This window comes from Pelmatolapia mariae, linkage group LG16_19 (genome assembly GCF_036321145.2).
Source record: "Pelmatolapia mariae isolate MD_Pm_ZW linkage group LG16_19, Pm_UMD_F_2, whole genome shotgun sequence".
Lineage (NCBI taxonomy): Eukaryota > Metazoa > Chordata > Actinopteri > Cichliformes > Cichlidae > Pelmatolapia > Pelmatolapia mariae.
This window is the reverse complement of record NC_086241.1, coordinates 44034530-44050033: the sequence shown is the minus strand read 5'-3', so window position 1 is coordinate 44050033 and position 15504 is coordinate 44034530. Positions and strand designations below refer to the sequence as shown.

At 41.4% G+C, this 15504-nt stretch overlaps 1 protein-coding gene across 2 annotated transcripts in view; it reads left to right on the top strand.

Moving 5' to 3' along the window:
- Positions 1-15504, top strand: part of LOC134645149 (protein jagged-2-like) — a 50178-nt gene that overhangs the window by 1602 nt on the left and 33072 nt on the right. The window lies entirely within an intron of this gene.

The following is a 15504-nucleotide window of genomic DNA, read 5'->3' as shown; positions in this document are numbered from 1 at the left end:
TGCTTGATGGAGATTTGCCACTTTTATGTGATAATTGCGCTTTTTAAATTTTTGTTTTGTTTTGGTTTGATTTTTCGCTGTAACATTCCGATTTCTCTTAAAAGAACGCGTAAAACACTTTGACCCAATTATGTTCGTTGAAATGTCCATTTAGGACGCGCAGGTGGACACAAGTTTACTAATATGTCATTTTATTTGCCAAAAATAAATTATAAATGTAAAATTGGATGTTGTCACGTCTTGAGGCTAAACCCTGGCTCACGCAAAGTGCAGCGCGCCACAGTTTGGCACAGTTCTCTGCAACAAGTCGCTCCTTGTCTGAATCTCTGCTTGCCACTCATTCTATCCGAAGTTTTGGCAACTTTTGGAATCTTCACATCATCAGTGATTCAGTCAAGTCACGGGGTAGATCACGCTCTTCTCTGGGAACTTTGCAGGAAATGTCCGCGTGCTTCTGATAAAGCCAAAACCACCTGGTGAGCGCAGGACGCAAGACTTTTACGCATAGTGGTGGAGTGGTGTCTCAGTTCGATGAGATACCAAAGAAGCTGGTGTTTGTGTGGCTTGTGTGTTTAAATGAAAGGAACGGGCGGCGGGAGGGGGGGGGGGGGGGTTATGTAAGGATTTTCAGTGCTGATTAAGAAGTGGCAGGTAACTTATTATCTAATCCAAACAGAATGGAGAGCCAATCAAAACCTGCCCCTGCTCCTTATTTGGAGGCACAGCGTGGGAAAGTGGATCAGAGCTGGCAATCAGAGCTTTGTTAAAAAAAAACCTGCTGTTACACCCACAGATCTGTATCAGGGAGGTTTACTGTTTGAAATGATGTTTTGGTGGAGTTTACAGGTTTTGTTCCCACAAAACAGCTGAGTGAGCTGTCCAAACAAGAGTCATCAGTCACTGTGAGACAAACTGGAGAAGAGGATCAAGGTTAAAGTTGATCATCAGAGCATGAAGGCAGGGATTAATCACAGGATATTAATGGAGGTGATTAGTCCAGTAATCAATTAGCCAAGGAAGGGAAAGTGATAATTCTTTTAATGATTGAGCAAACATTTATCTACATTCCCAATTCCTAACTATTTTATGATTTAGCACAGTTAGAAAAATTAAAGGATGCTGTTTTCTGCCACTGGACTTATTCCAGTGGGAAATGGGATCTGTAGACTGTGTTTGATTTGAACTTTCTTTGGTTGTTCTGAGGAGTTTTTGAGGTGTGGCCGGGTGCACTGTCCTACAGGATGGAGCTGCTTTTTCGGTGGGTGGCATCCACACGAATTAGCAAGACCCAAGAATTTCCAGCAGAACATTTCATTGTAACAAAACGGTCAGCGCTATCCGTTTCATCTGTCAGCAGATTACTGTTGCAGTTTGTCAGTGTACAACAGTATACCTAATCTTTTTGATTTTTAAAAGATTGAAGTTAATGCATAGTTTTGAACTTTTAGGATCATGTGGTGGGTGTTTGGCAGAATTCAAAAATAATATTTTGCAAGAAAAAATAAAAACATGAAATTACTTTCAGGAATGATAGGGGGGTGGGGGGGGGGGGGGGATGACTCCCCGTGCATCTGTTCATGTCAAAATGTACATATCGGGTTCTTTGTGTGCTTGGGTTGGCAGCAAGACCTTCCCATTCATCAGTCCCCATGGTCAGCTGTCAGCAGAGGGGAAGATGGAAGTAGTAAGTTGGGGCCTTGCAGGCAGATTCGGTTACCACTAAGTTGTGTGTGACACAGGCGGTGGATATCAGTGTCACCTTCTACTCAAACAAGTGAACATCCTCCGGTCAATCGGGGCTGGGGGATGCCTTTACCTCGCCGCCTCTCAGGTTCACGCTCTACCCATTATTGGGTCATTGTTTCACTCGTCATGTGTGGGGTTGCTGTTTTCTGCTATCTGACAGACAGCAGATAGAGGTGTGTTTGTGTGTGTGTGTGTGTGTGTGTGTGTGTGTGTGTGTGTGTGTGTGTGAGAGAGAGAGAGAGAGAGAGAGAGAGAGCAGCATAAAGAAGGAGGGTATCAGCATTCAGCAGCTTCTTCTGATGAGGATGTCAAAGTCGCAGCAGTTGAAGGCTTGTAAAACAAATAGTTATAAATAAATAGCATTTCACATTTTTAAAGCAGTGCTCCATAAAGTTAACAGTGTTGAGTGAGCTGGTTTCATATGTACAGTGTCATCATGTTGATTATTTGGGAGTAATTGATTAATCATGTAATGTAACTATCAGATAATTGAAAAAAAGAAAGAAAAGATGCCTGGAATCAAAAATGATGTCTTTGAGTGTCTTCTTTCTACCCGGCAACACTGTAAAATCCACAGACAGACATCATTTAAAATAATATCAGGAGAGAAAAGCAGCTAAAAAGAAAAAGAGAGGCCATTGCCTGTAACCGTTTGTGATATCACAGATCATAACGACTCTAAGCAACTGTTTCTTTCAGCTTGAAAGTTATAAATATTCAGATTCCTGGTTAAAGACAGTTACAGCACGTGCACCACAACTTCAGTCATCTCAAACCTCCAGATCAGGAACACCTGAATGATTACTGTGTAAACTTTGGCCTTGTTTCCCAAATCTTGTTGGACACTTAGAAGTGATGGAAATGACTCAACCGGTGAGGAGAATAAACTGAATGATTATAGCAAAATGCTATGAATAAAATAGACATGACAGTCAACACAAAAGGGTTCAGACATTCTTTATAGTGCATGTTTGAGGTATGGTAACACAATAGTGAACTCAGAGGAGAGAAACAAAGTATTGATCCGATACCAATACCAGGGTTGGTATTGATATTGGTAAACCTTTTTGCAGCTTCAATTTCATGGAGCTACTGTCCTGCCTTCTTCAGTCAGTTTTTGCAAAGTGATGAAAACTCTATTTCTAAGACATATTAATGTAGTTATAGTCTTTTCTCACCTGGGATTAGTTTTATTTTCGAGGAAAACTCTGTTTAAGATCCCAAATATGTGTTGTATGCGCGTAAAATTTGTTGTCAAAAGGATGAAGACATGTATGAGGCCGTGGCCTGTAGCCTGTGGTGCTGCTATAGTAGACTCCATTGGCTGACCTCTGTATCTGGGCCACTGGTCCTGACATAAATTAGCTGCAAAAAAAGGACATTGTTCTGCCCTCTCTTCCTTTGCCAATCATTTCTCCTTCATTTTAACCCCTCTGGCTTTTGGGGCCTTCAATGACATGTTCTTTCATTAGAGAAGAGAGGGGGGGGGGATTGGTCGATAGAATGAAGGAAGGAGTGATGATGGGGCAAAGGGAGGTAGAAGGGAAGAACGGCCCTTTCAAAATTCTGAGGTTTTGCCACAAGGGAGGTGTATTTTTAGGATGCGGTCTTTTAAGATGTTGCTTTCTTTTAGTTGTTTTTTTATAGTGACTGAAGCAAAAACAAACATTTACTTCTTCTCTTATTCCTTCTCTGCCGCTCCACTCGTACCCAAACCTTCCCCCGGCCCTCCATCTCCTTCTCCCTCTCTCCTTATGGGGGTATTTTTAGAGCTGCTGTCCTTCTCTCACCCCTCTGTGAGTAAATCAGGGATCTAGGGTGAGTACTCCTTCAGTTTCATAGCCCGCTTTTTCCCCCCCTCCCGCCTGCCCCATCTTTTGCCAGAATACCCCCTCCCCTCCCTCAGTCTGGTGGAGCTAAGGGACAGAGGTGGAACAGCTGTTGTTCAGAGACCTCCTGCTCCCCCTCCTCCTCGGATAAATGTTTTAGCGAATTGCATTAGGAAAGCAGGCTATGATTACAGCACGCGGCGTGTAAGATCACGTCTCTCGGAGGAGTATCAGTGAGCAATCACAAAGTGTAATGTTGGATGACAGCGAGTTGCTGCCTTCCTCGGTTGTGTCCTCGATGCTGTCACTGCCAGCGGTAGGCTCGTTTGGCTCATTTGCCGAGTGCGTCCTTGGCGCAGTCTCTGTCTCTTCCATCAGGGAGCTCTTTCCTGTTTGCTGATACTTTTATGGTTGATTAGGTTTGGGTAGAGGTTAGGAGGATGTGAAGCCCAAAGGGACAGAGGTGTAGGGTTGGTCTGGTTAGGGAAGCTGAATGAAAAGACACATGATGCAAAAGCACATGAAGCTGACTACCTGGTGTTACAGGTGGGCAAGTGTGGTCACATAGCCAGAATTCTGGTGTCAGCTTACTGAAGTATTCTCCTTGCATCTCATGTTAACACAGTTTACAGGACTGAGAAGGAATTTAGAAAGCTAGTGTCTGCTTTTTAAATAAAGTTTGATTGTATTTCTGAGTGATCATCATATGTATATAATTTTTAAAGAATATGGGAGGTACATCTATGTTGAATGTAATGATTATGCAGTTGTTTAGTTTGGCGCAGGCTGATGTAAATAACTGGTTTTTGGTGGCGAGAGTGTTTTGAAACTACACAGGAACTACAAAAAAGATGAAGTATTTAGAGTTACGACTGGTTGCTCATTTCCTGGATTAAAATGCTTTTGAACAACATCCTGCATAATTAGTTACTTGCATGCAACAGTTTGAACCAGCTTTATTGGCTGTGTCCACCAGAGTGCTAGTAAGCAGTTTTAGAAAACAAGCAAGCTTTTAGTCATGGATGCAGATTTCAGAAAACACAGCCGCTCACAAAATAGAAATGATAGTCTGTGGTCTCCAGCCTGCTGCTTCTCTTAGTTTGTGTTTAATAAGCCTAAAAGCCTGCAGCGTGATCATGGTGAGGCTCTGTTACGTGATGTTAACTGCACTCACAGTGGATCTGCTCATCTTTCCCACGCTGGTTTGATGTCAGATGACCTGTTTCTGGTCAGAGGCATGGAAATGTGTTGTTAGCTGCTCTGCCTGGTCAGCTGATTGATGCACATGCTGTGGATGGATTTGATTTTATGTGTGACTTGTGTGTCTGCGGGGGCAGATTTGTGTTCCTGCACTTATTAGGCTGTGGTGATATAAATGGGTTTACATCATTAATTCAAACTTTTTAAAGTAAATACAAATTTTTTTTAGCTTCCTGCTTTCTAAAGCAAAACGTGAATAGAATTTAGTCATGATACAACTAAACAGAATGCTGTACATGGTTTGTAATTGACATTTCACACCATAAATAACACAGCAGCTTAATACTATTGCATTACAGTGTCTTCTGTCTTTTCTTTCTCCCTTCATCCTTGACCGGTTGCAGCAGATGGCCACTCCCTCTCTTAGCCTGGTTCTGCCAGAGATTTTCTTCCTGTTAAAATGCAGTTTTTCCTTCCCACTGTCACCATGTGCTTGCTCAAAGGGGGTTGTTTGATTGTTGAGGTTTGTCTGCATTAGTATAGCTGACAATATAAAGTGCCTTGATGCCTTGAGGTGACTGATGTTGTGATTTGGTGCTCGGTGGCACGGTCATATAAGTGACTTTCCAGCACTCTAACTGTGTTAAATTCATAACGTGTGTGTTTTGGTGAGGCAGACATGAAGTAGTATATGGATTATGAACACTGAGGTGAGCAGGGGTGATGAAAACAACATGTTAGAGGCATATACACACAGAGCAGCTTAATTTCCCACTCGACTCTCCAGTTTTGCTGACAGGGCTAATAGAGCGCAGTTAGATGTGGGTACAGGGAGAGACATTATGATGGGATGAAGAGGACATAAGGCGGGATGGAAAAGAGAAAGCGATTTTGTGTGATGGCCAAACCTTCCTTTGTTCCACTATTTATTTACCTCCCAAAATCTCCCATCAATCCCATGTTTATTTTATCCATCTCCCTCTTTCTCTCACAGGGTACCTACCAGGAGAACACCCTCTAACTACATATTTTGTTAGTTAAAAGGTTTTTGGCTTTGGTTAGTTTGTTTTGTTTTCAGAGTTCAGCGTTCACCTGAGGTTTGCTTTTTCTTTGTCCAAAAACAGACTGGGAAAAGATCATTGCATTGGTATTATTTTATTTTTGTATTTGGCTCATTTAGGTTCACGCTGTGAACCAGCTGATGAACTAAAGTGACACGGAGAGAAGTTTTGGAATTCTTCATGCACAAGGTCAGCAATTCAACAAGCATAATCAAATCTTAATCCTCATCTTATAAGGATTTTTACTTGTTTGCCGGATTTTGTAGTTTATACTTACACTAGAGTGACACACTTGTTGGTAGGTCTTCTTTTCTAGAGTTTACTCCAGTAAAGAGCACATGAAGTAGGAGTTAGACTTCCTGACACGACTGTCATTCTTCTTGTGGAAAAATGAAGCGAACGAAAGGAATAAACACACTAGAGTTCAAGTAAACCACTGCAAAGATATACAGCATGAACAAACCCTGACCTTACCCTTACTCGTCATTTGGCTGAAGTAATAAAACTGGAGAGAAACTCATAGAAATGGGCCTTTACACATCTTACTACAAGTCCCTCTTCGTCCTCTGTATCCTCCTGAAACTTGGATACTGTGCAGCCTGTTGTAACTGGCCTCTCCAGAGGGATTGGGTGAAGGTTCAGCAGGGTTTCTCAACTCATGTGGGACCCAAATCTCTGCCAATAATCTCTATTGCCCAACCTCCCCTTCATGGAGAAACCCGTGAAATACTCTCTGAAGTGCTATAATGCAACTAAACTTAATCTACCTTTCTCTTTTTCCATGTAAAGGATCAAAGTGTAAGGTTGGGCTGATATAAGATGCTTAGTTAGCTCTTTAAGATTATTTCTGATTTTGTTACTGCTTGGGTTGTCATGTCTGATATTAGTCATTTAAAGCTGATCAAACAAAGCAAATGTTATTAACCTGGTATGCTTATAAGATTAACAGACATTTAAATGTGTTGTGTTTAACTTAAAGTCCCAGATTGAATCTGTAAAAAGTGCCTGTGACGTCTTTGTCTTACATTGTAAGGCAACTTAAAAATGACGTTGTAAAGAAATGTGACATTTCTACTCCTATTGTACTCTATCAGACTTAGCTGGGCGTTAGAAGTTTACGCTAAAGTTTTAGCCAGTTGGCCACATAATGAAGCACGAGCAAGCATCAGTATGTGAGTGAGAAATGAGAGAAATGATGGATTAAGGGCCCTATTTATTCTACCTTCTTTTTCATCCTTCTTTGACTTTTGAGGTATTTTTTATTTGCTTCTCTTGTTTCTTGTCACTTTTTATTGATAGAGTTGAAGCTCCACTCATCCACTTGTCCTGTAGCTTTTAGCAGCTCCACAAGCTTGTCATCATCAGTGTAGTTTGCTTGAGAAATCTTGAAACTATAGATGCCCATTAGAACACTTTAAAACTTCTCTTTGAGAGTTTAGTTCTTTTTAATTGCACTAAAATTAATCCTATGTTGGCATAAATGTACAACTCTAGACCCAGCATGCTCTCACACTACTCAAAGTTTATCTACCATTAAAGAAGTTAATTTAAAACAGCATTCAGACCTAACATTACCTAACTGCCCCCGCCTTGTCCACATGCTAAAAAAACATTACTTGTGTTTGCAGCAAAGGGCAGGTGGACCGTTTATTTGTCACATCTGTGCTAAGGTGGGCCACTATTGAAGGAGTCGGTCAGGGTTTTCCCACGGCGTGAATATCACTTTCCCAGTGGAGCTGTGGAAATGAGGCCTGCTTTAACCTCTTTGTCACCGCACCTTTCAGCAGGAACAATGACTTTATACCTCAGCTATTGTCCCCGGATATTGAGTTAACAAGACAAGTGGAGGGAAGGCGAAACAGAGATCTAGGAGGACAGCTGTGTTGGGCAAATTGTCAGCAGTGGATCTTAGAGCCTCTGGAAGTGCTGAATATGCTGTTCATAAATATATATTCAGCAAATGTGTCTTTGGACTCTAGGATGAAGTCAGGGTAGCACCTCCATACTGCTCATTATCACTTCTTTCACTTCTAGTCCTCATTATTATTAATCCTACTGTACGTATCAGAGGTATTACTGTAAGTCTCGGCAATTTCCAACTTACAAACTGCAGGTGGAGATTAAAGGAAATGAAAAAAGATCAGTGAATTCTTTGTTAAATCAGTTTGTGGTTTAGTATGTAAATGTTAGAACATGAAAAAACGAGTTGCAGGTATCTCAACAGTAAGATACCGTTTTCCAGTTGCGTGTCTTGTGTAAACAGAAAGGGAATAACTCAGACTTACAAAGCTAGGATTTATATCATATGTCAGCTTATCTTTAGAGGGCTGATAAAGAAAGTAAAAAGAACTGAAAAAATTATTGTTCTTGCCACAGGCTGCTTGATCACAATTGGGTCATAAACACCATGCGGATATCAGGTCAGTTGAAATTGGCTGGCTAACTGGCCGGGTCGCAGCCCCAGGTGTGTGTGCCTGTGCTGAGTCGGGAGTTTCCCCCTCATAGCCAAGAGGTTTGCTGTGACTATGATTTAAGGGGAAATAGTGTATTGTTTATTTGCAGTTTTTACATTAGAATCAGTTCAGTTGTTCTGACATAGTTTTGAGAGATATTGCAGACAGCAAAGTTACGATAATAAATATTGTTCTTGACTGCATCACTGGCTGTTTTTGTGCACACCTGGATTTTTTGGTCTATGTCTTTGGACGACTTTTATCCGTGCTGCAGTTCCAGTTCAGTTTCCTGAACAGTCTTTGAACATTATATCTTTCGCCAGACTAGCATCGTTTAACTGGGTATTAACTGCTGCACATGGCCACTGGACATCATGAATTATGATTCTGTATGGTGGACGTTTGTGTTGAGATTTCAGCCTTTGTTTCAGATTTGTCACCTAACAACAAGCTGCGAGACCTCATGTTGGAGAAGCTAGAGCATACAAACATTTGGCATCATTAAATGTGATTAAGGAGTCATCATATAATTAACAAATCTTCTGTCCATCAGCAAAGTAAACTCATCTTTCCAGCTTTTCTTCACGCTGTATGGATACATGTGTGCCGTTTCTTTTCTCTCTGTATCTGATATTCCAATATTTGTATAAAATTCAACTTTTCTCAAGCTGTTCTTGTTTGTCTTCGACGTGTTAGCTTAGCTTTCCTCTGAAAATAGCCTGCTGCCACTTACACATCTAGAACTGCACATTACCCAAGGAACCCACCACAGTACCTACACACTTATATTTCAGTTCCACTGTGAAACATCGCTTCAGCTCACTTCTGAAATCAGTAGGATGTAATAAATAAAAAAATAAGTGAACCCAGTGGATTTGTTCAGTGAGCCACTGTGGACTTTTACGGTCATGGTTGGTCTGAATTTGGCTCTCTCTCTCTGGTCTTTTCCAGCACTTCACTGTGTTTACAAATCAAATCAGTAGCTTCAGCCAAGCATTTGAGCTAATCACAGGCACACTCCTTACAATAAATCAGTGCAAAGTTTGGAGAATATGCACAATTGAAATTTCACTCATACTCACTCTTCAGACTGCATCCAGACTCGGATGCACAGGTACCTATTGTGCTCCTCCAAGATCACAAGTTAAGAGACGAGCGATTGTGCTAGTACTCCCAGATAATGCAGTAAAACATGAGAAAACATCAGTCCCCCACTTGTGGTTGTGATACACAGATGTACATACACAGTGGCTGAGTAAGTGCAGCCAGCGGCAGCTTCTGACGGTTTGATGAGGTGGTAATAAAAACTCAGATTTTTATCTCTGTACATGCTCTGACTTTCAGCGTTCGGTGGAAATTTGGAGAAGCATCGTATAACCTTACTGTAGAGGTATGATTAGAGAAAGTCACAATTCTTTCTTAGTTATATCACTTAGGACTAACTAATGGATTTAAGGTGGTCTTTTCTCCCTCAGACATACGTGCTATTGATTCAGTATGAAAGGCAAATTCACAGAATTCCTCTCTGTTGCCGGAGGAGGCGGCGTGACCTGGAGCGACAGAAATAGCTTTTCACGCGTTTGGTGTGGGAAAAGTGAATTGGGTCATTTCACCATTCTGCAGCTCCAGTATAAAGACCTGATTAGATTAGCTTTGATTAGATTTGCTGTCTGAACGAGGCCTCCTCGGGGAGGGTTGGCACATTGAGGCCTCCTTAGAGAGAAGAGGTGGTAGTGGGTGGAGGGGTGCTGGGCTCGTTCTGTTAATAACGTGCTAAATTAACCATCCGAGCCCCTCTCTGCCGGAAGCAACATGTTTTATTCATGTCAATAGACTAACAGGTGTGACGTGACAGGTGTTGCTGCTGCTTTTATTTTTTTTCTTCTTCCTCAGATCACAACTCCAGAAAAGTTGTTAATTGGGTCTCTGGATTTTTTTTACTCCTTTTGCCGTGAACAATTCTGGCTGTTGTGAGTTTCAGTTAAAAGAACATTCCTCGTGATTATACTCCACCTGTGAGTGTGGAAGTTTTTTAAAAATTTTTGTTGCACATCTTTTATGCAACATCCTTGTGGTATTACTTTTACATTACTGCACTCTGCTTTTAGTTTCTTTGACTGTTCCCACATGGAGGCTTTTGACATTTGTTTTTAGCTGCTGAGTTCTTCTGAAGGGTTCTTTCTTCTTGCTAATCCTTTATAAGGATTTCCAAAATTTAAGTGGAAGTAAATTAAATGATTGTTAGAGGTGCCCACTGGAGCCAAAATGGTCGTTAGTTGTAATTGTTAGTTTCAGCTGTTCAGTTTGCTGCCTCCAAACGAATCCCCTGAGGTATTCCTGAATAAAAATGCATCCTTCAGTTCAGTTGTTCTACTCTATTTTATTTATTTAGTGCCAAATCACTACAACAGTCACCTCATGGGACTTTACAGGTAATAATACAGAGAAACCCCATCAATCAGGTGGCCCCCTTTGAGCGAGCAATTGGTGACTGTGGGAAGGAAAAACTTCCTTTTAACAGGAAGAGACCTCTGGACGAACCAGGCTCAGGGAGGGGCGTGAGGGGATGGAGACAAGACAAGGTGGTAACATTCATTTTTAATTATGCTGCATTTATGTAAGCTAAAATATACTCTATATACTCTAACTATATGAAATTACACTCAGAACCTGACATAAAGCACAGAAACCAATACAGCAAACGAACCAGTATGTGCATATGTATAAGTTTTATGGATTTACCTCACCTTACAGGTTTCATCCTGCCCCAAATGTTCTGTTTTGGATAGTTTTTCTACTCGTGGCTCTTTATGATGTCAGTGAGAGGGGAACGCCCTATTATGGTGATCAGAGGTTTTGTTGCCACACCCACCTTTTGCTCAAGTATTTTTTTTTCAAGTAGCTGCCAATCAGAAAAAAGTTGGCTTAAAAAAAGGAGAAGGGAGCTAAAACATCTTGTTTCAGACATACGCAGTGAGAAAAATACGGCTTATTTGATTATTACTGTGAATAATGCAAACCTACTCTAGTAGTATTAGGAGTTCTTAACAGTGAGTGATCTTCTGGCCTTAGTTTTATAGTACTGGCACCACTTCATCTGAACAATAGCTTCTCTTATGACTTGGAGTGCAGTTTAATTTGTTCCAACAATATTACACACACTGCTGAGTGCGTTCAGAGGGTTCTCCAAAAGACTCAAATTGAGACTGCGCTGTTGTAGACTGCATATTTTTTTCAGTTTACTCCCTGAATCAGTTTTATAAAAAGTCATAATTCCCTTCTGTGAACTGAGAAATAAAATCAGGGTGACTCTGATTATCCAAGCGAGAACTCTAAGTTTTCTAGTGGCTGCAGTTCAATGGAAGAAAGCTTGTTAGTGTGTATGATACACATAATTTGCAGCGTGTCGAGCAGCTCCAGACTGTACAGTTTATTCTCAGCAGAGTTGTGTGCCGCTGGCGGCTGTTCCTGCTGTGGAGAGGCAGTAATTTATTCATTGAACAGGTGAAGGCGGTGAGGAGTGGGCTGGTTTCTCCTCTCCTAATGAAAACTCAAATCCCTCTGACTCCTGTAAATTGGTTAGGAGGTGTCAAGTGTCTCCCAACGCACCCTTACACTCCCTTCCTCCCCTCCCAAGCCTCATGTCTCTCTCTCACACACGCACAGACACAGACACACACAGATAAGGTTGTCTCGCTGCAGACTGCAGGGACGTGACACTTTGATCTTTAAGCTCCTGGCCTTCGGTGACACACATAGCCTCCTGCTTTAGTCTATGACAGACACTCTTATACAGAAACACACATACACTCATGTCAAGGTGCTCTGAGGTTCGGAGAAAGCCCCATCTGTCTGGAAGTCAGTGGCTGTGACATTTAAAATTGATTACAAGGGGAAAATTGATTATGATAATGTCCACTTGTGTTCACTCAGAGTAGAATTATGGCTTCTCACCACGCTCATAGATCACTACTGTGTCATCTAAAGAACCGAAGAAGAAGAAGCTGGTATGATCTGGACACTTTGTGCTCAGATTGTCCTCAGAATGATGCCATAGTTTGGGGATTATTAGAACTGGAACAACTCTGAGCAATTATAAGATTATGTGCTAGCAAACACTTCAGCATTGAAAAACCGATGGCTGAATATCTTTTCTCAACATTTAGTCTTGTTAAAATAAATTGTAAAAATAAAATTGCGCTGGTGTTGAAACCTTACCTCTTTTACAATCCTTCTTGTTTTCTAATATTTGAGCCCAGAGAGGCGATGGTTACGCATAGATTCTCTATACAACATGTCTCATTCATCCATTCACACTGTGACTGCTTATATTACTGCTGCAGTCTTTATCTCGCAGGGTAGAATAGCTCATCCTCGACCAAATGATTGTAGTAATAGTTGCATTACAAAATAAAAGTTGGGAAAACTATGGCGGCTTTCTGTCCCTTGTGGTGATGCTGTAACACATGCCTACACTCACAGAGGGAGTGTAGAAAAGAGCCTGTAAGAAAATGCTCCTGTGAATGCCTCTGGCTCTCTCTGGAAGTTCTGTGACATTACGTAGACACCTTGCGGCTACGAAGCCTCTTTGTTTAATGTCATTTCCACTTTCCCACATTTGACTGCGTTACTAATTTGGCAGGCATGCCTGAGATCGCTCCGACTTTCAGATTTAGGATTGGTAAAGTAGGCGCATTCATTGAATTAAGATGAGAGGTAAAGAGATGGGAGGTAAAGACAGGAGCTTTACCTTTCATGTACCCAGGATTTTAACATCAGGCACAACAGTTTTTATGTTAATCAGTTCGTGATGTGTAGGGTAAAAAGATAAAAATGTCTACCTTGTGCTGGGGTGATTACTTAAAAAATGTAATGGGTGAAGAAAAAAGGGGGGGAAAAGCGTAATTTTTAAAAAATATATAGTCACATTTCATTTCTAGAATGATAAAAAAACAGTTCTCCTTATATAATGCCAATTCACTACAATTTTTTTGTTTCTTCCTTCTAATTAGTCGACAGACTTTACTCGAATAGAGCTCCATAAGACTAAAGAAACAGTGACACTCGTCTAGTGCACTAGTTGAGCAGAAACAACTTATCCACAAAACTGAACATGAATTTTTGATCCGTTTTCAAGTACGTCATTAATCGTTTAGTCACACTCTATTTGCCATGAAGCATTCGATTCTGGACTTGTTTTTGCCTTGGCGCCAACCGGCATGTTATGAACACACCCTAAAATAAAAACAAATTTTAAAAACACGTGCTAACAAGCGCTAAGAGCAATATCTGACTTGTGTTTTTGTCTCACCCGCGACTTTTCTCAGCTACCCACCCAAAGAGCTTCACACCACACAATTACGTTTAAAGCACCACCGAGCACCTGAGCGCTCTACCTCACCCCATGTCTTATGCGCTTTGTCTTTAATCTCTCCTAGCGCCACTTTGTAACCTCCCTTGCAATCTTCCCTGCAGCCTTCAGTCACTCTGAGTCAGACTTAGGTCATGGGAACTCACAGCTGCTTGCTTGGCCCCATGCAGATGACAGACAGCGAGCTCCATCTCGGTTTGTTTGCTGATGCCCGTGAAAAAAAAGGGAGAGGGGGGGAAAATAGCCCTGCACCTGAAACAATCCACAGTTTGAGTTTGTTGCTGTGGGACGGTGGAGTCCATCTCTTCAGGAAAGTAGGGCATAGTGTGCAGGCATGCTGGGCTTTCACACGCAGTATACACATAAACCTGCAGTTTAGCACTCAGCAGATTGTGACATTTACTGTATCTGGTATTATTTAACACAGAAATCCAAATTTAATCCTCATTTCTGTGGATGACAGACAATCCAAAGAAAGGCATAGTAACCATCCTGAACATGCAAACCCAAACAACAGATAGATAGAGTAATAGAGTAGTATGCATCCATCAGGCATAACATTATGACTGCCTGCCTAATATTGTGTTTGTCCCCCTTTTGCTGCCAAAACACCCGTGACCCATTGGACATGGACTCCACTAGACTCCTTAAGGTGTGCTGTGGTATCTGGCAGCAAGATGTTACCAACAAATCCTTTAAGTCCTCTAAGTTGTGAGGTGGGGCCTCCACAGATTGGACCTATTTGTTCAGCACATCCCACAGACGCTCAATTTGACTGAGATCTGGGAAACTTGGAGTCCAAGTCAGCACCTCAAACTCATTGTTGTGCCCCTCAAACCATTCCTCAACCATCTTTGCTTTGGACGCATTATCCTGCTGAAAGAGACCACAGCCATCAGGGAATACAGTTCCCATTAAAGGATGTACATGGTCTGCACCAGTGCTTAGGGAGGTTGTATGTGTCAAAGTAACCAGGCCACCTTCTTCCATTGCTCTGTGGTCCAGATGGTGGACAAGGGTCAGTTTAGGTATCCTGACTGGTCTGCAGCTATGCAGCCCCATGTACAACAAACTGTGCATTCTGACACCTTTCTATCAGAAGCAGTATTAGCTGCTACAGCAGCTCATCTGTTACAACAACAACAACAACAACAACAAACTTTATTTATATAGCACATTTAAAAACCAGTGGTGCTTAACCACAGTGCTTAACATACAAGAGGGTAAGATGAAGTAACAGGGACGATGAAGTCTATGGCAAAGTACCAACATGCTAGCATGTTAAATGGCATTAAAAACACAAAAGTAAAAGAAATGCATATAAAAGCATAAAAGAACAATATATGTAAAGGATAAAACAGTCAGGAATTTAAAAAATGATTAAAAGTAGTTAAGAATAGACTGAAGATAGAAATAAGCATTAAACTAACTAACAAACAATCATTAACTGGTAGAAAAGGTGAGGCTAAATAGGTGCGATTTGAAGGATTAAATGGAATCAGACTCGCGCATAGTGATGGGGAGGTTACTCCATAGATCCAAGGCAAACACTCAATCACCTCTAGTCTTCAGCCGGGATCTCTTCTTTACCAAAAGTGACTGGGAAGATGATCTTAGTACTCTAGCGGGGGTGTATAATCTAAGTAGCTCAATACTTAGATTATACGTAGACCACATGCATCAAAGACTCTTGGTCACCACTGTTCCTTCTTTGGACCACTTGTGATAAATACTAACCACTGCGGACCAGGAACACACCACAAGAGCTACAGTTTTGGAGCAATCATCTAGCCTTTGGAATTTGGCCCTCGTCAGACTGAAAACCCTAGGCTTGCCGGTTTTTC